Consider the following 22,250-nt stretch of genomic DNA (forward strand, 5'->3'; position numbering starts at 1 on the left):
TGAAAATCTTCTGATCTCATTTGAAAGATAATGAGCAATAGCTATCTCGGAGGTATGTTGCCCAAATATAATGCTTTAGTTTTGAACTTCAAACTTAACCTAAAGTTATAACATTTTCAAAAAATCGCACTCAATATTCAAAGCCGATCATCTCGGGATAGGGTGGACCAAATCTCAAAATTTGAGTGGCATTAGAATTCCTGTTCTTTACTTCTCAAAACACAATCAAAAAATTTTTTGAAAAAATTCAAAAACGTATTTTTAATTAATAAAATAGACACTTGAGTTGTCGTCCAAAAGTTTGGGATCACCTCTTTGTATGGTGAGTTTGGGATCATTCTTATAAAAACATGCAAATTTATTTTATTCATATCTTTCTCATCTAACATCGTATTGCAGATCTGAAAGGTTCATTTGGAAGCTAAGGAATTGTTATTTTTTAATAAATTCATTCAAAAATTATATTTTGAAGTGATAACCATAAAAAAATCACCTGAAATTTATTGTTTTTTTGAAAGTTCCCAGTTTTTTTTAATAGTTCTCACCTTAAAATATAATTTTTGAATGAATTTATTAAAAAACAACAATTCCTAAGCTTCCAAATGAACCCTTCAGATCTGCAATACGATGTTAGATGAGAAAGATATGAATAAAATAAATTTGCAAGTTTTTATAAGAATGATCCCAAACTCACCATACAAAGAGGTGATCCCAAACTTTTGGACGACAACTCAAGTGTCTATTTTATTAATTAAAAATACGTTTTTGAATTTTTTCAAAAAATTTTTTGATTGTGTTTTGAGAAGTAAAGAACAGGAATTCTAATGCCACTCAAATTTTGAGATTTGGTCCACCCTATCCCGAGATGATCGGCTTTGAATATTGAGTGCGACTTTATGAAAATGTTATAACTTTAGGTTAAGTTTTAAGTTCAAAACTAAAACATCATATTTGGGCAAAATACCTCCGAGATAGCTATTGCTCATTATCTTTCAAATGAGATCAGAAGATTTTCAATATGTCCTAAGACGGCTGAGATATGAACGATCAAAATTTGCATGTTTTTTAGTGGGTGATCCCAAACTTTTGGCCGGCAGTGTATATAAGACGATGTGAAGAGATAATTTTGTATGGGGACCCCCCTTTCATAAAAAGTGAGATTCTTGAAACTATTATACAAACCATCTCTGACCCAAAAAACCCTCGGATACCAAATTTCACTTCATTCCGACCGACCATTCATACGTGATGTTATCACAAAGAAAACGCCTCCATTTTTATATATAAGATGTGAAGAAGAGATAACTTTGTATGGGGACCCCCCTTTCTTAAAAAGTGAGATTCTTGAAACTATTATACAAACCATCTCTGACCCAAAAAACCCTCGGATACCAAATTTCACTTCATTCCGACCGACCATTCATACGTGATGTTATCACAAAGAAAACGCCTCCATTTTTATATATAAGAAGATGTGAAGAGATAATTTTGTATGGGGACCCCCCTTTCATAAAAAGTGAGATTCTTGAAACTATTATACAAACCATCTCTGACCCAAAAAACCCTCGGATACCAAATTTCACTTCATTCCGACCGACCATTCATACGTGATGTTATCACAAAGAAAACGCCTCCATTTTTATATATAAGAAGATGAGAAGAGATAATTTTATATGGGGACCCCCTTTCATAAAAGTGAGATTCTTGCAACTATTATACAAACCATCTCTGACCCAAAAAACCCTCGGATACCAAATTTCACTTCATTCCGACCGACCATTCATACGTGATGTTATCACAAAGAAAACGCCTCCATTTTTATATATAAGATGTGAAGAGATAATTTTGTATGGGGACCCCCCTTTCATAAAAAGTGAGATTCTTGAAAGTATTATACAAACCATCTCTGACCCAAAAAACCCTCGGATACCAAATTTCACTTCATTCCGACCGACCATTCATACGTGATGTTATCACAAAGAAAACGCCTCCATTTTTATATATAAGATTTACACTAAGAGACCGTTTCCAGCAAAAAAAAATGGAAACAATCCAAAAGTCACATGCGACAGTTTTGCTTGGAATGGCAGTTTAAAGATTAGAAAAAAATAAATACAGAACTTGAAAGAATTGGATGCTTGGATAAAAAAATTCCTTTGAGTGTCTTTCAATAGCGTGGAGGTTTTTCAGATTCGTCTTCGATTTGAAGACAAATTGAGGAGCATTTTCCCATTACATGAGACGAATTTTGATTTTCCTGGTTTGAAGCAGACTTTCAGCAAAAGTTTTCCCGTGGTTCTTCAATAATTATTGGAAGATCGATAATGCCAATTTGCTCTGCTTTGAGGAATTTTTCAAGTGAAACCCGTGTCGTTTAATCAGATAGAGGAGTGGAAGGTTATATACGCCTTTTAAGCAGAATTCAGATGTTTTTGGATATATTATCAAATATGTATATGAAAACTAAAGACAACTGTTCTGTGCAATTGGATTTATTATTTTGTTGAAATCCTCTGCAATTTCGAGGAAACGATTTAATTGTAAAAGTTGTCTTAATTGCCGAACCTAGAATCGTGTGGACTAAATGTTCCTATTGAGATTCTAAAAATAAAATCAGTTTCTTTGGCAATATTTTCGAGATGTTTAATTGAAATTGCAAGAAACTTATAGCTTTTATACGTCTAACCTGTAATTTATAAAAATCTCTGTTATAGTTTTTTAGAATAAACCAAAAGTTAAGGTTGTGGTCATTCTAATCAGTTCATCCATTTGAGAAACTTTACCAAATCTGTTTTGAGATCTTCAAGTCTCTTTTGAAATGTTGATGAGAGCTTAGATTGAAGATTCAAATCATAATAATCGTAAATTTATTCCGTTTTCTCTGTTTTTGGAACAGTGTCATTTTACAAACATGATTGGGCCTACAAAACATTCTCTTGTTCCACTTTTTAATTATTACTAAACCTTCAAAAAGACTTAAAATTTGTGGTAATTTTGTTGATGTTCAACTGAATTAGAAACTTAGCTTGTTATTTTGAGCTATTGTACGTATAGTTTTTAAAGGTCAAAACATTACATAAATAGTTGTCTAAACCATATATGATTGTTTTAAAAATTTGGAGTTTATAAATTCATAAAATTCTTTCATACTTTGTGTTCAAAGACCCTTAAAAGGAATTGATAAGATTTGTTGTTTTGTCAGCCATTCCGTGAAACATCTGTAGGCGCATTCAACTTCATATTTAGTCACGTACAGGATCATTTTTTTCTACGGTAGTAATTTTTGCTTCATGATTCGCTATTTCAAAATCAAACCGTGGTTCTCACTAATGAATGGTTCTATCAAAAGTTCTTCATACTTATAACAGAGAATGCTTTCATATCGATTTAGTGAATATTTATTTTCCTAGAACTTTTGTACAATGCTCATGCCCATCAAATCATGAATATTTATGGATAATTTTTTCTATCGAAATTGACACATGGCTTTTATTAAAAGCTTCCTTGGATTCAATTGTAGTCATGGTTTCTTCAAGCTGTGAAGTTTCAGGTCTTTTTCGAGGACCACTTCGGGATTCTTATTGAGCGTTCTATAAAACTTTCGAGATATAGCTTTCAAATACAGTGAGCGAAATAAGAATAGCACCACTATGTGTTTTGCTTGTTAAAATATGAATGATTGAAAATTACGAAAATTTTCTTCCACAGTTTGTTCTGAATTGCTTAATGGATATATCAAGCATAAGTTTACTTTTTTTGGACATAGTAATTGGCTTTGAGGACCAAAAATGTGAAAAAAGGGTGCGAAATAAGAATAGCACCACTTGAGTTTTTCAACCGAAACAAGATAATTTTTTGAAATTTACTGTCAAAAAGTGAATTATAATGCTTCTATGAATTATTTGAATACATAACTGCATTTTAAGGAGTTTTCCAGAATTCCAAAGGTTTTCAAAGGTATTAAAAGGGGTTTTTAAGAGATGCTCTTCTAGCGTTAAGGAATTTGATATTTGAGCTGAAAAACTTTATCAAACTGCTTGATTTTTTCATTAATATACATAAATATGATGCAAAATGATGAAACATATATTTGGGGCTGAGTTTGAATCCAAAAAGCAGGTTTGAATTAAAAATTACTTAAGTTTTTTAATAGTCAAACACTATTTCTCTAGTTTTAAGTCATAGATGGCAGCACTATCTTGCCATTTAACCAAATTCATGCCCATTTTCGAATATCCGGGATTAATTGGGGAGTGCTGGATGATTTTGGTCAAGAAATAAATACACGTACCATGTGAACGCTTTATAAATTCTAAGATCAATAAATCCAAAAATAAAAAAAATTAGAATTGCATCAAGGTCTAAAAGTGAATTTTTTGGACCGATTATCAGAATAAAGTTATACTATGCGATGGAGCTTGATGGACCAGAGGGCTAGCAGTATTATTGGTATGATTTGAAATTGAATCGGAAGTTGAGATGAGCAGGAATTTTAGCGGTTGTACATTTTTGTGCTGGTGATATTTTTGCAAATCCGGAAAAGCTTTCTGCAGCGTGAACTTCCACAAAACTGTGATGGGAAAATACCTAAAAATGGTGAATATGGGCCTAGATAAACCTGGAAAATCAATATTGAGACTAAATTTGGTTTTAACTGCAAGATAGTGCTGCCATCTACGACTTGAAATTGGAAAAAAGTGTGGTTTACTGAACAAAATCAAAGTTTATGATCTCCAACCTATTTTTTTCTGATTCAAAATTAATTCCGATGGTTTGTTTCTTCATTTCACGTCGTTTAAATGAAGAAAGTCAGTAGTTTGGTAAAGAATCAAATATCAAATTCCTTAACGCTAGAGGAGCATCTCTTAAAACCCCTTTTTAAAACCTTTGGAATTTTGGAAAACTCCTTAAAATGCAGTTAACTATTAAAAAAATTCGTAGAAGCATTATAACTCACTTTTACACAGTCAGTTTTTATAAATAATCTTGTTTTTGTTGTAAAACTCAAGTGGTGCTATTCTTATTTCGCACCCTTTTTTCACATTTTTGGTCCTCAACGCCAATTGCTACGTTCAAAAAAAGTAAACTTATGCTTGATTTATCCGTTAAACAATTCAGAACAAACTGTGGAAGAAAATTTTCGTAATTTTCAATCATTCATATTTTAACAAACAAAACACATAGTGGTGATATTCTTATTTCGCTCACTATATACTCAAGTTGAAAAAAATTATCATGTTTTAACAATATGCCATTTATTTTACAGTTCGTTGAAAATAAAGATAAGATAAATTTAGTTTAAACAACTTAACGTTTACCATATTCATTCAAAAATAAACTAGAACTTCGATATAGTCAAAGTGTTCCAGACTATGTCCAGCATTAGGAACACAACGAAAAAAGTTTTTAGTTTTTTCTTGAAAAAAACATAGTTTAACATTCTGATTACAAAAATCATGATTATAAACAATCCTATAAAAACGTCAAAAAACGTCTAAAATAGTGTTTTTTTTTAGAAACATGCTGAGAATCCCTTTAAATTTGGACATACTTTGAAACAATCCGGTTTTACTCCAAGCCGGTACTAAAAATCTTGGGAGTTAAAAAAACTAAATTGTATGTATGATTTGTTTTGTAGTTGTGATAATTCGAGAATAAAGTTACAAACAATCAAAATCCAACAGTGTGTTAACATTCGGCACACATGCCAAATTAGGAACACTCACCCTAGTATTCTATGTATATAGAACTTTACGAACAGCTTTATGATGGTGTAAAAATTATTGATGTCAATTTTGTATAAATAAAACTATTCTATCAGAGACACCGTGCTAATAAAAAAAAATTTTTTTTTGTTTTTACGTACGGAAATAACCAACCAACAATGATGAAAAGGGGCTTAAATATCTGTTAAGTCATTCGAATCAAATATTCCTTTGTTTCTCAATTGGTTAACAGTTAACAGTCAGTTTGACACTTTTGGAAGTTTGATGGCTTGTTACTTTTTCAAGGTGTATAAAATCGCTATATCTCTTGTTCAACACCCATGTATGAATTTTATAGAATTGAAAACCTTTTTTGACTTAAATATAATTCTTTTCAATATCAATCTAACAATTTTGAACTGCACAAATTTAGGTATCCGTCTAAAAGGTCAAAAAAAGAGTTCGTAAAAACATACAGTAATAGATCAACTTTTTATTGCTTGAAGCAATGTCACCTGATGCATCAAGCTGAAATCGGTATCTACATTTTGAACATAAGGAAATTATTTTTAATTGCTTCTAAATTATTATCGCCAAAAATTGGTGTAGAGCCCGTATTTTCAATCAATGATCCGTCAAAGTTGACTATATAATTTGAACTTTGTTTGACTAGAAACGTTTAAGCACACTACTTGTAATAACGTGTGAATCATTGAATCAATAACTGTCGTACCAAAGACAAATAAAACATAGCCTGCACTATTTATTAGACCCCTAACTTTTTCAGATTTGTGAGTACTTTAATTTTTTTTTAATTTTATTTCTTGATTCATTTGGTCAATAGTTGTAATTTTTTAACTTTCGAAGCGCAAATTGTGACTTAAGATGCTCAGCTTGGACGGATCAAATTGAATCACCAAATAACAACGAACTCTATTTTCAGAACGTCTCCCCACATACAATTACATACGACGATGACAACACAAGCTCGGTCAGCTAACCAGACGGCTCAATATACAAATGAGAAAATCCTCTGCTCGGTATAATTCTGCGCTTGGTTCAGCTTTATTTTTCGTTCCTGCCTTCTATACTTAAATTTTTTTAACGATTATCAGCAAACTCATTAAACTGGTTCCGGACACTGACTGGCTGACTGGCTGGCCAACCAAGCCATCCCATCCCAAGTTCTTCCCAAGCCCAAGAATCGCGATGCGATGTCTTCCTCACGTTTGGCTTCACATTTTTATCATTCATCTGCTGGTTGAATCCCTCTGCACCCAACCACCCACTCACCCACTCACTCACTCACTCGGCTCATTCATGCTCCCTCGATCATCATCCCCCCATTCTCACATTCGGTGGTCTTGAAAACTCCACACCACTCAAGAAGAACCACGTGCTTCCCGCCAGATTATTTTTATACGTTTGGCGACGAGTGTAACCTCGACTCTCAACGGCGCGGAGGGCGGGAAAGAAGTTGCAGAGTCCAAGTTCACTTTTTTTTTCGTTGATTCGTTATTTTCTTTTTTATGTTCACGCAAAAAAGTGCATCCAATTCTGGATTTGTGCGTTTTTATTCGAAACAAATTTCCTGAGACCCCAACAGTTTATTCACCTTTTGCGCATTTGAAATGTTGAACGCGCAGAACTTATTGGATTATGGCCGAGGACCCGAACGGGCTCATTTTAATGTTGATCGCATTTTTTTTTATTTTGGAATTACCCTCCTTTGGTTGACCTGTGGTCAAACCCATGGAGCCACTCGGAGGGGATTTTATATCATTTTTTTCTTAAGATTAAGAGTCGTCCGTTAAAATTTGCATGCACACATAACTTGAGATTCTCACCTTGAAAACCAGAGCCTTTCTGCTGTCGCTGAGACAAATCCGCAACTTATTTTTTTAATGTGGATTTGTCCAAGGAATTTAACTCGGTTGATGTTTCTTCGAACTTTCGATCCCAGAAGTCAAGGAACAGGTCCTCCGGGATAGAGTATTTCGGTTTTCGATTCGCACTAGTTTTACTTTTCACTCCAAGGATTTGGAATCCTCGTTTGCTTGAGCACACGATAATCTGGTATATTTATCAGTCTGATAGACTTCAGACACCAAATGGAGTTACAATTCGCAACACAACAAACAAAAACTATTGACACTGTAAATAAAATTAATTATACCACTTGGTTACACTGATCATCCAAAAAATGGTAATTTTCTCGAATTATAAAACTAAAAATCTCAGAAAATCGCCAATTTTTGCACCCCAAAATTTCTTCTCTTTGAAACGGTTCTTGAAGTGGAACGGAGGAAAAAATACAGTTTGTATTCGCTAATTTTTATTTTTAGCCAATCGAAATTCACGAAACTTAAACCGCTACTAAGCTTCGCCGCTTTCGTGTTCTTCTTGCTATCCTTGGCTGCTTTCGATTCACGCCGCGAAGCTGACGTAACGTGAGGCACTTTTCACGATTCTCGTTTTCACTTGTTCCTGCGAGCACTTTTCTCACTCGAAAATCCAACCCAGTCTCACTAGTTTCCCTTCAAAATCGTAAGAAGAAAATAATTCTCACGGCCAGCGCACGGAACGTACCAAAGAGTTACAAGGCGATCGCTACTCTTTCCTCCACTTCACCACCATCAAAATCCACCGAACAAACCAAGCAAAGATCCGCGAAAACGTTAAGCCACCTCCTCAGTTAGAACTCAGGACGAGAAATACAACCAGTTGGCTGCACAGTTCGACTGCGAATGACGATCGCCAAGTGTGGTGATTTGCGCTTCAGCCCAGGCCCAGGATCGAATTTTCTTCGGACCGATCTTCGGTCGGTTTGAGAGATGAGGGAAATGACAAACACCAATAACTGACTGCTTGCTCTGGCAACAACAACCAAGCGGGAAAAAGCAGCGGGAACGGAGAAAAGTCGGAAAATTGAGGCGAAATTTCCCTTGCTCCCGGCTTTTCTCCGAATGGGACAGGCAGTGGTTGAGACAGTTGAGAGTTCTCACCCGCTGCTAACCGATCGGATATAATCTAATCGATCTCATTGATGTGTTTGTAGGAAAAAAAAAACTTAAATTGATCGTCTTTCTTCTTTTAACTATAAAGCTACAAATGTTGTTCCCTGAATTTTCCAATAAAGTTCAGTAAGTTATTTTTACATTTCTTGATTTCATTTTCTTATTATGAGAATTTCGATTTGAAGCTTGCGATATTCAGATATCATGTGTCAAGGTAGACATAACAGTTCCTTGCGAAAAAAAAGATTATTGCAAAGAACTGTTATAACTGTGTTATCTTCATGCTTAGATGATTTGCACATTAATTTTTACTATTTTTTATTAGACATGTTGAGAACTGTAGCGTCCTTTACCAAGGATGAGTTTTGAGGGTGTGGGAAGAATAAAGCAAGGTTGCCAAAAATTTGACTTTTTGTGATCTTACCCAAAAATTCTGTGGCGGTTTTCTGTGATGGTTTTTCCATTAGTTTCATTTAAAAGTCATGTCAAATTGCGTCTTTTCTACATTATACTTTAGAAAAATTTATTATGTAACATTACCAATTTCACATTATTTTTCAAAGATAATTATCCAAAATTTATACTGATATGAAAAATTGAATTTGAAAAAAAAACCTCAAAAATTTTAAAATTCTGTAAAATCTGTGAGTATTTTTAAAAATTCTGTAATCTGTGACACAGATTCTGTGTTGAAAATTTTCATAAATTATAGATTTTTCTGTGATTTCGGCAATTTTGGAATAGAGGCCTTAACATAAAAAAAAAATCAGAGCTCGGCATTGCCAACTGAAAATTCAGCGGTGATGATTAATTCGCTTATATTGTCAAAGTTTGCCAAGATCGCTTCCTAACAATCAAATAAAAAAAAATATCATAAAAATTAGAACTTTGTGTGTTCTTAAATGAATCATGTTGATTAGTTTGAACCATGGCCGTAGGAACGTGGGGGGGGGGGGTGTTGATGGTTAAACCCCCAGCCTCCCCCCACCATGATGTTCCAAAACATCAAGCGAAGGATTCTACTCTACACTCAAAGTTTTAAATTTAAAACGATCCAAATTATGATACTACAGTAAGGTTAATGAACAGTAACAATCAAGACTAAAAACTAATGCCAAAAACTCAAAACCCCATTCGAAGTCCAAAATTTTGTTACTTTTTTCAAAATTTTCTAACTTGTTCATCGAAATTCAGGTCTTAATATGAAATTTCGAATTAAATTAAACCCATTTCGGAGGTTCTGATTCCATAAATCCCATAACCAAAAGTGTATTCCTATCTTCGTATTTTCGATCCTGTATCCAGTTTAGGATTTTTGATTTTTAGTTCGAATTATCATAAGAAATTAGAAATGAAAAGCTGCTTTCAAATCCTGGTTCAAATTTGGTTTTGCATTTCATGTCAAATTTGAATCTTGTTTTCGAGATCATATGCATTTTCAATATTGTGATGCTTTATATGTAAAATTTAGTTTAGAGGTTTCTGAGATACAGAATGCCGAATTACGGAGTTTCCCGTCATAGATTTTTTTCGCGGTCCTTAATGTGTTTAGATTGCTAGTCAATTCAATCATCAGATTTCAATTTTTTATACAAAATTAGTTTGTAAACACAATTTAGCTGAAAATCACAAATGAAAAATAGAATTTGAGTGTTTTTTATACTCAAAAACCAAAATTGTATTTAAAAAAGCAGGCAGGTTGTATTGAAAAATATATACTGTTAAAAAAAAATCTTTACCTAAAAAATCTGCACATTTTTTTTAATTTTCCCAGTGTATTGTTCAACATTATTAACACATTAAGGACACCAAAATTTGTCATTTTATGTTTCAGAAACCAATAAACAAAATTCTGTGTTGTGTCACATTTTGTAGAATGAAGTTTCGTTATTAGATTCATAACACTTGAATTACTGCGAAAAAACGAGATATCTTGTATTTGGTCCGCAATGTGTTAGTTATTGCAGTTTTTTTTAACAAAAATTAAATATTTATATCATTAGTTTGGTTCATGTTTGCATCAAGAAAATTTGATCCGAAAATCTGATTATTTTTATCTCTAACTTTTTTCTTGAAAATTTGACAAATTTTCATCAAAGGTTGAAATCTTTGAATTTGAAAAATAGTTCTGAAGATTGGGCTTGTTTGATTTGAGTATAGAATAAGTTTTTTTTTTTAAATGGATGACCCTCCTAATAAAAAACCTTATTTTTTGCCCAAATCAACTAAGTTTGATCTACCAGACTCCTAAAAAAATTCAAAGATTATAACCATCGATGAAAGCGAATTTAGCTCACCTTTTAGGTTTAGGATCAATTTTCCAAAGTTTCAATTGAAAACAAAAACTTTTAATGTCAAAGTCAGTCATCAAAACCCCCCCTATGAGTCGGTTCTTCCTACGGCCCTTGTTTGAACAAATTTTACAGTTGGAACTAAAGATAAATGCCCAACAAAAACATAAACCAGAATAATAGAAGTGCTTAATAGCTCATATTGAGAAAACATGCTTTAAAATTATTTAAGAGAAAACTTCATTTTTCAAAAATGAGCATCGCTTATTTTTGCTCCATTCGAAAGCCGGGACTTTTTCCTTTCATTTGAACCCAAATAATCTATCGTTAAAATGTGAAAATTTTAAGAATGGTTCAATTACATTTGATTAACAATTTTTTGCATGAGTTTGATTAGAATTATCGGAACTAAGGGGCATTCATGGGGTTTTATCTTACAAAAATCGTCTACTGCTTTTTTTTTAAATTTGCTATTTAAATTTTAAGTTCGTGTGACGACTTTCGTAAAAAAAAATATTTGAGACTAGGAAAAAGATAATTTTATTTTTAATTTAAGTCCAAATTTTAAACAATTCTCCTGGATATCAGAAAAAAATTTATTTGTTGAAAATCTTTCATCCTTTTTGATGAATTTTGAAGGCTTTCATACTTTTACTGTGAATCGATTGTTCAGCCTTAGTCACGGGTACCACAAAGATGGTGAAGGTTCATTTACAATTTTAAAAAAAATCACCTTTAGTTAATGTTTGATAACATAAGCCAGCCTTTTAAGATGCATTCGTGTATGTAATAAAGTGTTAAAATTTTAGTTTACACACATTTTTGAATCAAAACTTCAATATGTTCATTTGAAGTAAACCTTGTCTTTTGTTTATTTATTTTTTCGGTTAATAGAAAATTGAAGATTATAAAATCTTCATCCTTTCCCCACCTCTCCCCTTCGATTTGTCCTAAAACCCCGAAGGTGGAAGAATAAAGTTCAAGGTATTTTATTTGAAAATTTAATAATTTTTGTATACAAGTATTTTGCATGCAAGCATTTGTTCAATTGGTCCCATTTTATTGAAAAGTTGATTATCAACAAGTACGATACTTTTCCTGGTTTTATACAATCAGCGAATAAAAGTTTTATTAGATTTTTAAAATTAAGAAATGATCACAAAGTTTGCGACATTACAACTGGTTCCTCTCATTTTATATCACTTTGATGTCTTCGACAAAGTTGTAGTCAGGGAATTTTTCAGGGAACATTTCCATGTTTTTGACGAATGGGGTTTGAATAACTCTAAAGGTAAATCAAGTTTATTTTACAATGATTAGTAAGGATTTGCCATTGAATTAACCATTAAAAAGTTGAAAAAATCTTCAAAAAAAAGAATAAATTAAATGTTCTAAACCCCTCGATGGATTACTTCAAATTTGGGCTCAATTAAAAGGAGGAAGTCTCAGCTTTCGAATGGTTAAAAAATAAGATACAACAAATATTATGTTTGGTCAAATATATTTTTTTTTTATTTTTCTTTCCAACGAAAATTATGTAAAGAAAACTTTAAAAATCGGAAAATATCATCAAATGTTGTTTGAAGCATGAAGAGTGGTATTATTTTTACAAAATTTATCATTTTGCTCTTTTAGCCTTTTGGCTCTGAAAACTTTAAAACTTTTTTTCTGAAATATCATACAAATACAAATGTAAAAAAAAGTGTTGATAATTTTATTGAGGGACTTGAATATAATTTTCAGACAATATTCAGCTAAATAATTAATTTTTACTCTATTAAGAGTGTGAGTAAAATATAAAAAATCATGCTTGGGACAAACGGCTGTAAATCAGCTATCAAGTGCTCAAAAAAGAAAACTTAAGCTAAATTTTGCACAGCTGTATATATGTATATCAACAACTTTTTTTTTTAATAATAACCACAAAAAACGTAAAAAAGTGGTGTATAAACCGTATTTTTTAACCAATAACAATTGAAGCTGTTTCAGTAACAGCAGGCAAACTTCGAAAAGTGGATTGTAAAGTTGACGTACATTTACGCTTTTTGCATAACTAGCTATTGATACACGACGAACTTTGTACTCTATTTTCAGTTATTCTTTTAAATTGAGGTTTATCTAAAAACCTAGAAAAATCTGGACATTGATTTCAAAATTGTTAACCAAAATCCAGGTAATATCCAAGCAAATATGTACAAAATCCAGGCAAAAATAAATCAAGATATAAAAAAACTTCGTTTCTATCAAAACTTATCAGCAGATTCTTAATCATTTTTTAGGATTCTAAATTACCTTTCATGATTATATTTGTAAGACTTGCTCAAAAATTTTGTTTAAGACGTGTAAACATAAAAAATTTACAAGATTGTTTGATTTGGCACATAAAGTAAATATTTCCGGGAAAAATTGGGCTTTTTTCAATAAAATCCAGGCAACCGAGCCGGCCGGACTTTTCCCAAATTTTGTATTACATATTTGAGCAAACGCGGATGAAACCGGGCAACCTTATTTTTAATTCCATGAATGGCTCAATATACTATTCATCGCTTGGCTGTTTTCATTTTGTTAGAAATCCTAATTCAGTAACAAAGATTTTTTTACGATTTTCAAAGTAGGCAGTTGTTTGACTTTTTGTCGATCTGAATTTTTCAAATTTTGTTTGACATCTTTCGTCAACTTGCACCCAGATATTGAGAACAAATTTTAAACGATTTTGGAAAGCAAGTTCAATAATGGTTTTTATGTGCCTACAATTTGATGTTTATAAAAAAAAACCAAAGCATAAAATGTATAATCAGCATGGTTCAACCGTATCCCAACACCTTCAAAATTATTGAGTTGGGACTATTTCGCGAAAAAGACGTAGAAATATCAATTACAGTAGAGTTTTGTAAAGGTCAAACTGATTTTATAACGTTTTTTTAAAAAACATTTATAATTCAAAGATGGACAATGATGCTACAAACGTTTAGGAGAAAAAATGAAAAACATTACTAAATATTTCATAGGAACAAAATCGTTTGAAGTCTTCATAAAATTTCTTAGGTCTTCCCACTATTTTTAATTTCTTTTTACTTTAAATTTCACCATTTAATAAGGCTCCTAGCCATTTGTCCGACACAGACTTACTCTTGGGAAATGTCAATACTTTTAAATATCGAAAAATCATAAAAAATAACTCAAAAATTAAATTTAAAACAAACAAATGAAAAAATTTGAACTTTCACATAAAACGACCCGATTGCCTTTTAATGCTTTAACATTTTAAGATTTTTATATCACATTTTTACAAACAGTCAAAACTTAAAAAAAACATTTTTTTTTCTGTTTGAAACTCGATCTATCGGATATCAAACGTAGACAACAATTTTCATATATTTAAATTTGAGACTTAGTTCCTGATGATTATGTCGAAATAATTCATGTTGATAAAAGTTACCCCGGTGATGAAAGTTCCCAGCGTCCAGAATTTTTCTTGAGGCAGAAACTCATGCAAGATTTTATTTTGGTTTCACTTCAAATTATGGAAAAATAAGTATAACTCAAAATGCTGTTCTCCGATTAGGGATTTTATAAGCCCGCCAAAATACAAAAAATGAGGAAATGGAGAAATTTATGTTTAATTTAAAAATTTCATTTTTATTATGAGACAAAATTTGGGTTAAAAGTTTCTTGTTGTTTATGAAGAAATTAACCTTATATTCTTTTGCTGAAGTCGAAGTAATAAGAAAATTGGATAAACTCTTCACAGAATTTGTGTTAAACACAGAAATTTAGAAGTCTTTACAGATTTCACAGAATTTTAAAATGTTGGATTTTTTTCAAAAGTAAATTTTTGTGTAAATAAAAAAATTGGATAAATAACTTCAAATTGGAAAAATATGATAATATTGGAAATGTTATTTAAATTTTTTGTTTGAGTAAATTAAAAAAAGATGCAATTTGACATGACTTTTGAGTGAAATAAATAATAAAAGGCATCACAGAAAACCACCACAGAATTTTAGGGAAAATCCTAGAAATTCAGAATTTGTTTTCATCAAAGCACAGATTTTTTTAGGCAATCTTGGTGTTAGGCTGATGATGGCAGGTTGTAGGTTTACATAACTCCCCGAAGCAAACTACATAATTTTTCCTACATTCTTCAAAGTTAATGTTTAGAAACCTTCAAGTTTTTATAAAAGGAAATACCTTCTAAACCTTGATCACATTTTAAATTTTTAAAATTATAAAAAAAGAATCAAGGTTCCCTCAATTTACGGTTGATTTAGCACCTTTGCCCTCATAGTCGATTATGCTCGAATGAATGTTAAAGGGGGGACATAAATTAAGGAGTAGAAAAATCACTACATGTCATTGTGTTATATTTAAATTCCGACGTACGTGAAGATATTTTAAGCAAAATACTTCTTTTTATCAAATTTACGCCAATAACAACTTCACACAGTAAATAAATTTAAAATTATTGAATATTGGCAAAAGTTATTGAATGATTTTTCAATATGTGACTGGAAACAATCTTGATCCAGTCAGGTCATTTTATTATTTGGTAGGTAATATGCATAATACTGGCCCAAATTTGTATGTGATGATTTTTATAACATTTTTTCTCAACGCGATTCCCCTCCATATCGGTACCTCCAGGTGCGAAAATATATTTCTAAAAATTTCAGCTAATTTGACTAAAGCACGAGCTGACGCAAAGGATTTCAGATTTGTGTGGAGGTTTTCTAAAAATTTATGACAAATCAACATACTTTCTCTCTTCATGTTCTGGATAAGTTATCAAGCTTAAAATATTAAAATTTCAGTTCAAACAATGAAGAACAAGTTTGTAGAAAACTGTGACACGATACGAGTTGACTATGATCAGATATTCGCAATTGAATGTGTAGATTTTTTTCCATTTCATTGATATCTCTTGAACGGTGTATAGTTTTAGCATTAATTTGACCAGATTATCTCACAATCATCAAAACAGATTCATTTTCATGTCTTCGGCAAAGTTGAAGCCTGTTTGAAAACAAATATCTTTAAATAAAGCTACAAACAACGATTGACAAAACATGAGCTTCTGAAATGTTTTATGTTATATTAGCACGAAACATTTAATTAAGAAATTAGAAAGATCCTTTAAATTTTAGGAAAAAGCGACAGGAAGATGATAATAAATAAATGATAATGAACCTCCTAGATCGATGTCCTCAACAATATTGTTTTAAGAGCTTGTTTTCCAACTTTGTTCGAACTTTTTATCTGTTATTCTCATTGTGAGATAATGTGATCAACTTTGGCCTGCGTCAGCTCGTGCTTCAGCCAAATTGATTTTATTTTTGTGGACAAGTCAAATATGCGTGTGGCAAATTTCCGGATAAATAATTTTGTGGTAAAAATTAATTAATAATTAATTAATTAATAACTCATATTTCTAACGGTATTTCATTATCTGGTTCCAAAATCTGAAATCTAACTCTGGAATCAAATTTAAAATATTGAATTTTGGTTCTAAATTTTCGTTTGAAATCGGAGTCTGATTCTAAATTTTGATTCCGATTTTTAGTTCTTATACCTCATCTAAATTTTATGAATTAGAATTCTGAATCCGAGTTCTTATTTGAATTGTGATTTCGGAATATAAATTCTTATGCTTTTTTTTATTCTGATACTGCTCACAGATTTCCATTTCAAAATTTTCGATTTGTTGATTTCATTCGAATCTCGCCTTTTTTTTTCGAACGACGGAATTCGCTCAAAAACAATCAACAATTCGGTGGTAGGTACACAAAGATTTAAAAGTTTCCTAAGTTTGCTAAAAATAGTCGCACGCCTGGGGCGATACTGTTTTGTGCAAAAAATAAAACAGACACGCTCAGCACAATGTTGGCTAGAATCCAACCCTCGCTCAATGTTTGCAGTCAGTCACCTTCTTACTGTAAGCTGAGCTATATTGTGCTATTTATTAGAGATAAAATTTGCTTGTTCAAGATTCCTCCGTTTTATAACGACAGTTGATGGGACGACCAGCAACGTGATTAGCGGTATGAATAGTCTTTTTTCGCCAAAGCCAAGTTTCTTTTTGGCGAATATTTAACGGAATGCTATGCACTTTGATCAATCCTCAACAGTTAAGCGATTTCTGGCCACTTTACACTTCGTTTTATCACTTAAGTTCTTGAGTGTGAGAACCGGAAATCGTTTCTTTTTCAGAAGGTTTGCAAACAAAACAAATGCACAATTTAAGCGCGATAACATTCACAATAGAGTGGGGAAATACGTTTTTAAATTAACGCACCCGACAGATAAGCCGCGTATCAAAGAACACCCTCGCTCGGAGAGAGATTTCAATGCTTTCCGGTCAACAGACAAACGTCTACTGAAGGTGGCTAGCTGGCTGGCTTGTTGATGACTATCGGGCCAGAAAGGTGTTGACGACCAGCGGTGTCATATATACAGATTTTTCTGTATTATACAGATTTTTCAACGTCAATACAGATAAGATACAGATACAGATTTTTATACAGATTTTTGAACATTAATACAGATTTATACAGATTTTTTAGAAAATTTAAATCAATTGTTGATGAAACGGTTTCCACGGGCTAACTGAGCTAAATCTTTTTAAACCTTTATCTTTCGAACTGCAGTATACCGCAAATGCTTACAATAGCACATATAATTTTTCCTATGTGTTTCTTAGACGAAACTTTTCATAGTTAGTCCTAAATGTGCTAAGGATTTAAAAATTAGATTTACAATTTTTATCGATAACACATGGCAGAAAATTTTAAGCAATATAAGAGTAATATACGCTCTTATTTTAGATACAAATACTAAAAATAGGTTAAAAATGCATTCAATAAATTTATGCGCTGGCAAAACTACATGACAAAGATATACAAATCTTGGCTCCTTAAAGCCTAAAGGTATAAGCCGTTTCAAATAAAGATGTTACAAAAAAAAAAAGATATAAAATAAATTGTTTCAATTTCGTTATCGACTTTCTCGAGGACCGCGAGTAATTTTGACTTTGGGGGAAAAAGTGATAAAAGTATTCGTTTTGTCAGTTTTGTTCCAATACAACAAAAAATGGAAATTTGGAACTAAATTTAATGAACAAAATAAATCTTTCATATTTCTTGAGGCACCAGTCAAAACGTTTTGTAGACTTCAGCAAGGTTGGGAAATAAGATTTATTATTTAGCTATTATTTGAGTTTTTAAAGAGTTGTGATTCTGAAACTAAAATATATAAGCAAGATTGATTGAATGAAAGACAACAGAAAAGTTTAAAATCTGTTGTACGTATTCATGTAGGTTTATTTTTAAGTTTTAAAATAAAATATTAAAATTTCTTTTTGAAATTGATTGATTTGAATTTAGGAACCCAAAATCTACCAAAATCAATTGAGTATTAAAACATAGGAAACATATATGACTTTCCCTTGTGTAACTTTCAATCGTAACATGAATTCAATTTTCGTACTTAAATATACATTTTTGAATTTTAAGATTTTAGAAATAAGGTTGGGAAAATTTAGAAAACAGAAATGAGATTCTGAATTCAGAATAACATTCATAATTATATGGTTAATTTTTTAGAATTATAACTCAAAATCATTGAGCTAAATCTTAAGCATTTTGCCTTCCGATTGAGACAATTAAAACATAGTTTAAAAGTTTTCTGTAATAAAATGAAAAGATGCTCTACAAAATGCTGTTCAAATGTGACAAACTTTTAAAATTTGTCCTAAGGTTGTTAGGTTGCGGCCAACAAAAGTGCATGTTTTCATCTGGCGTGAGTTAATAAGCCTTTAGTAATAATTTTATATCCCATGAAAAAAAAACTGAGCAATCTTGATCAGAGATGAGCAATTCGCGGCCCTCGAGACCCTAATGTGCGGCCCGCTAAGCCTTTCCGAATTGAATTGTTTTCGTAATTTTTGCCTGCGGTAGTTCGTTAGATATCATAAAATACCATCCAATAAACCAGAAATAGTTGATACGGCGATGACTTGTTTAAATATGTAATTTACGTGTTTCTGTTTGCATTTATCCCTCAATCATTCATATTGGGGACTTTTTTCCAGAAATGTAACATTCAATGTGTTTTTCAAAGGGTCCTAATTTTTCTTGAGCGTTTTTAAATTCAAAATCGGCAATCGCAAATTTAAAAAAATCGGAAGAATATTTATGAGCACATAATGATGATTTTCATATTTTTGTCAAAGATAAAGTTGTATGATAAATTAACTCAGCAGAATTTTTTTTTTGAAAACGTTATTATTTTATCAAATTGGAAAAAATGCTAATTTTGTTAGTAATTGAATTAAAACTCAGCATGGAAAGTGCCGGAAAAAAAAATTACATTCATGATAAAACCCTGTATTTTAATTTTGTATTTGATTCAAAAAATCTGTGGAAATGTTGATGTTGAATCTACCAAATGTTGACAAATTCAGTCTTTCCACTTGGTAAATAACAATTCATATTCGAAACGTTAAGATATTTTCTTCAACAGGCCTTCGAAATCTTTTCCCAGTAGCACTAAAGATTAATTATTAAAATCTATTAAAAATGCTTAAAAACAATAAAGAATGTAGACTCTCCTAAAATTTGCCAGGGGATCTGTGAAATTTTTGTTATTCCCAGGATTTCAGCAAATTTGGTTGGCAAGTTATATTAAAAATGTTTTTCGCGAATTGCAGGAAAAAAATATCAGGGCTTCGTATGGCCAATTTAAACTGTGGATTTTTTTTGGAAATACGTACAGAAAACCGAGATTTAGATCAGTGAGTTTGAACCACAAAAATAAAAAAAAATATATCTCTAGTTTTTTAGTTATTGCTGTGATATAGATACATAGCTCCAGAAGACTTAAAGAAAGTAATGAGTAGATACCACCAGTTAAGATAAAAATGATTATTATATGGAAAGGCGTTAAACGTGTTTGTGCATCGTACGTTTTTAAGGAAAAATGTGATGCAAATGATGTCTATGTTTGGAAGAACGAATGTTTGCGAAGAAGTTAAAGTTAATTGAAAAACTACATTTTCAAAGATTTAAAATAAATGATTTGAAATCAAAAAATCGCAATAAATTTGAAATTATTACGATTTAACTTTTTATTATTTAGCTAATGTTTTTGTTATTATCTATAGAGTTCGATAAATGATTAATGGGTTTTATTTCATATTAGTGCGGCCCGCCGAGAATATTTTGAAATAAAACTGGTTCAAAAGGTTTCTCGCCCCTGCTCTAGATAAAGTTCAATTAATGAAATAAATTGTCAATTTGTGAATAGTGAATACGTTAAAACCAACAAAACTGATTTCCAAATAGCATATTAGGCGATAAGCTTACATAAAAAACAATGATATAAGTTTTTGGTCGATAAAGTTCAATCAAATACAGATAAATACAGATTTTTTCATGAGGCTGATACAGATTTTTTAAAAAACCATCTGACAACCCTGTTGACGACGATTCGGGACTTGTTGAAGGCGTCTTGGTTGCGCTCAAGAAGTTATGCTTTGCGCAAAGCGCAACCACCACGCGTGTTTAGGTCGTTTCGATCCTCTCGAGAGACCTAGAAGGTTGAGAGTGAGCGAACGTAGAGACGATAACATGCTGAGAAAAGAGAATTTTGTTTATGCTAATCAGCAAAGCAGTGCTGCTATCCATTTTAAACTTATGTAAATGCAAAACTTATGTTATGCGGTGTAAATCTAGAAGGGATGAATGACGATTTTCAAGGGGTGATTTCATTCCTTAGTTGTATTACGAATGTCTTATGAAGATTAAATGTTCTAGAAAAATGTGCCAAACGGAGCAAATTAACTATCCTGTTAGCTCAAAAAACTGTAACAAATAATTTTTTTGAGTTTTTGGAGTATGTTTGGAGAACATTACAAAACGATACTTGAGGAAATTTTTGAATAGGGGAGAAAAGGGAATACTTGATTGCCATTTCTTATTTTTTTTTTCATATCTTTTTGGAAAAAATTAGCAACTCACCGTCTTTTGCATTTTCTGACAGCGTGTAATTTCAAGTTGATATGCTCCAAAAGTGGGAATGATACATGAACCCGTAGATGAACTAAGACTATGATCATTTAGAATCCGGGAAGTTACAAACGTGTGTATTTTAGAAACCATTCATTTGATCGAAATACTTTCTATGTTTCCTCCATATTTGATGTGAAAATATAAAAAAAAATTTATCAATGATATCAAGAAATACTCTAACTTATTCATAAAATCTCTTTTTTAAACTTTGCACACTTTTTTCAGTCATGTATTGATTTATTTTTTTTTACTACAGAAGCAAAACCTTTGCAAAATCATGATATTTTACACAAACTCACCTGGAAAAAGCAATTGGAATCAGGTTGGAACCTTTTCATGAGTAGGCATTTCGAATAATTTGATCTCTTAAATCCGGTTTTAACATAAATCTTTTTGTCCATCACATTACATCTGTCATATTGCGTAAAAACTGGATGCACAGATTGCGATCTTTGGAACTGATCATTATTAGTTATTTACTTGGTGTCTACTAGTCAGGAAACACTTTTTGCCAGCCGGAAATGGATTTTTTGCATTATTTAAGAAGTCTGCATTCAGTAATCCCCAATAACCATAGACTTTTTACCATATTCAAGATCAAGGGTTGCACTCCGATGGTTGGTTTGAACGTCGTGTGGATCCTAGAGTGGCTCCTTATACTTCTTAACCATTTGGTCCGAAAAAAAAATCAGAAAAAATCAACGAGGCGCAAAATGAGTAAGAGGAGCAAATTTGTGCAAAATTATTTTTACCATGACTTTTTGCATCGTAAATATCTCAAACACACGTTAATTAAAAATTCTATCAAAAATAGGCAAGATAGTCCTTTTCATAACCAATACATCGCTACTTAAGTTTTGCATATCCGAGCTCTATTAACTTAGCTATCACCGAAATAAAGTTCCCGTATACTAAATGATCATAGCCTTAGAAGCATTTTCGTGGAAGTAAAAAAAATGATAGTATTTTTTTTTAAATAAAAAGTTTTTTTTTCGCTTTTGAAGCTTTAGTGTCAAGAATACTCGCCTGTCAAAATCACAGGTCTACGTTACCTTCAAAAACATCCCATGTCATCCTTCTTGTAGGGAAAACTATCAGCTTCAAGATTCGGTCCTGGAGATGCCCCAAAATTGACACTAACATAGGTTTGGAACGTTATTTACGGAAAAAAAA

The 22,250-nt window shown here is 31.7% G+C and overlaps 1 protein-coding gene across 17 annotated transcripts in view; it reads right to left on the minus strand.

Moving 5' to 3' along the window:
* Positions 1-17,413, minus strand: part of LOC129751442 (PDZ and LIM domain protein Zasp) — a 261,468-nt gene extending 244,055 nt beyond the window's left edge. For 13 of the 17 annotated variants that reach the window (XM_055746950.1, XM_055746958.1, XM_055746955.1 and 10 more), the window contains exons 1-2: positions 8,362-8,481; positions 7,553-7,859 (exon numbers count right to left, since the gene is read on the minus strand). The gene's annotated coding sequence lies outside the window, so the exon portion shown is untranslated. Of the gene's footprint in view, positions 1-7,552; positions 7,860-7,966; positions 8,105-8,294; positions 8,492-17,305 lie in introns of those variants that run through there. The other 4 variants (XM_055746946.1, XM_055746948.1, XM_055746947.1 and 1 more) reach the window with 4 other exon arrangements.
* Positions 17,414-22,250: the final 4,837 nt, after the last annotated feature.

Source organism: Uranotaenia lowii, chromosome 3 (genome assembly GCF_029784155.1).
Source record: "Uranotaenia lowii strain MFRU-FL chromosome 3, ASM2978415v1, whole genome shotgun sequence".
In the NCBI taxonomy this organism is placed as follows: domain Eukaryota; kingdom Metazoa; phylum Arthropoda; class Insecta; order Diptera; family Culicidae; genus Uranotaenia; species Uranotaenia lowii.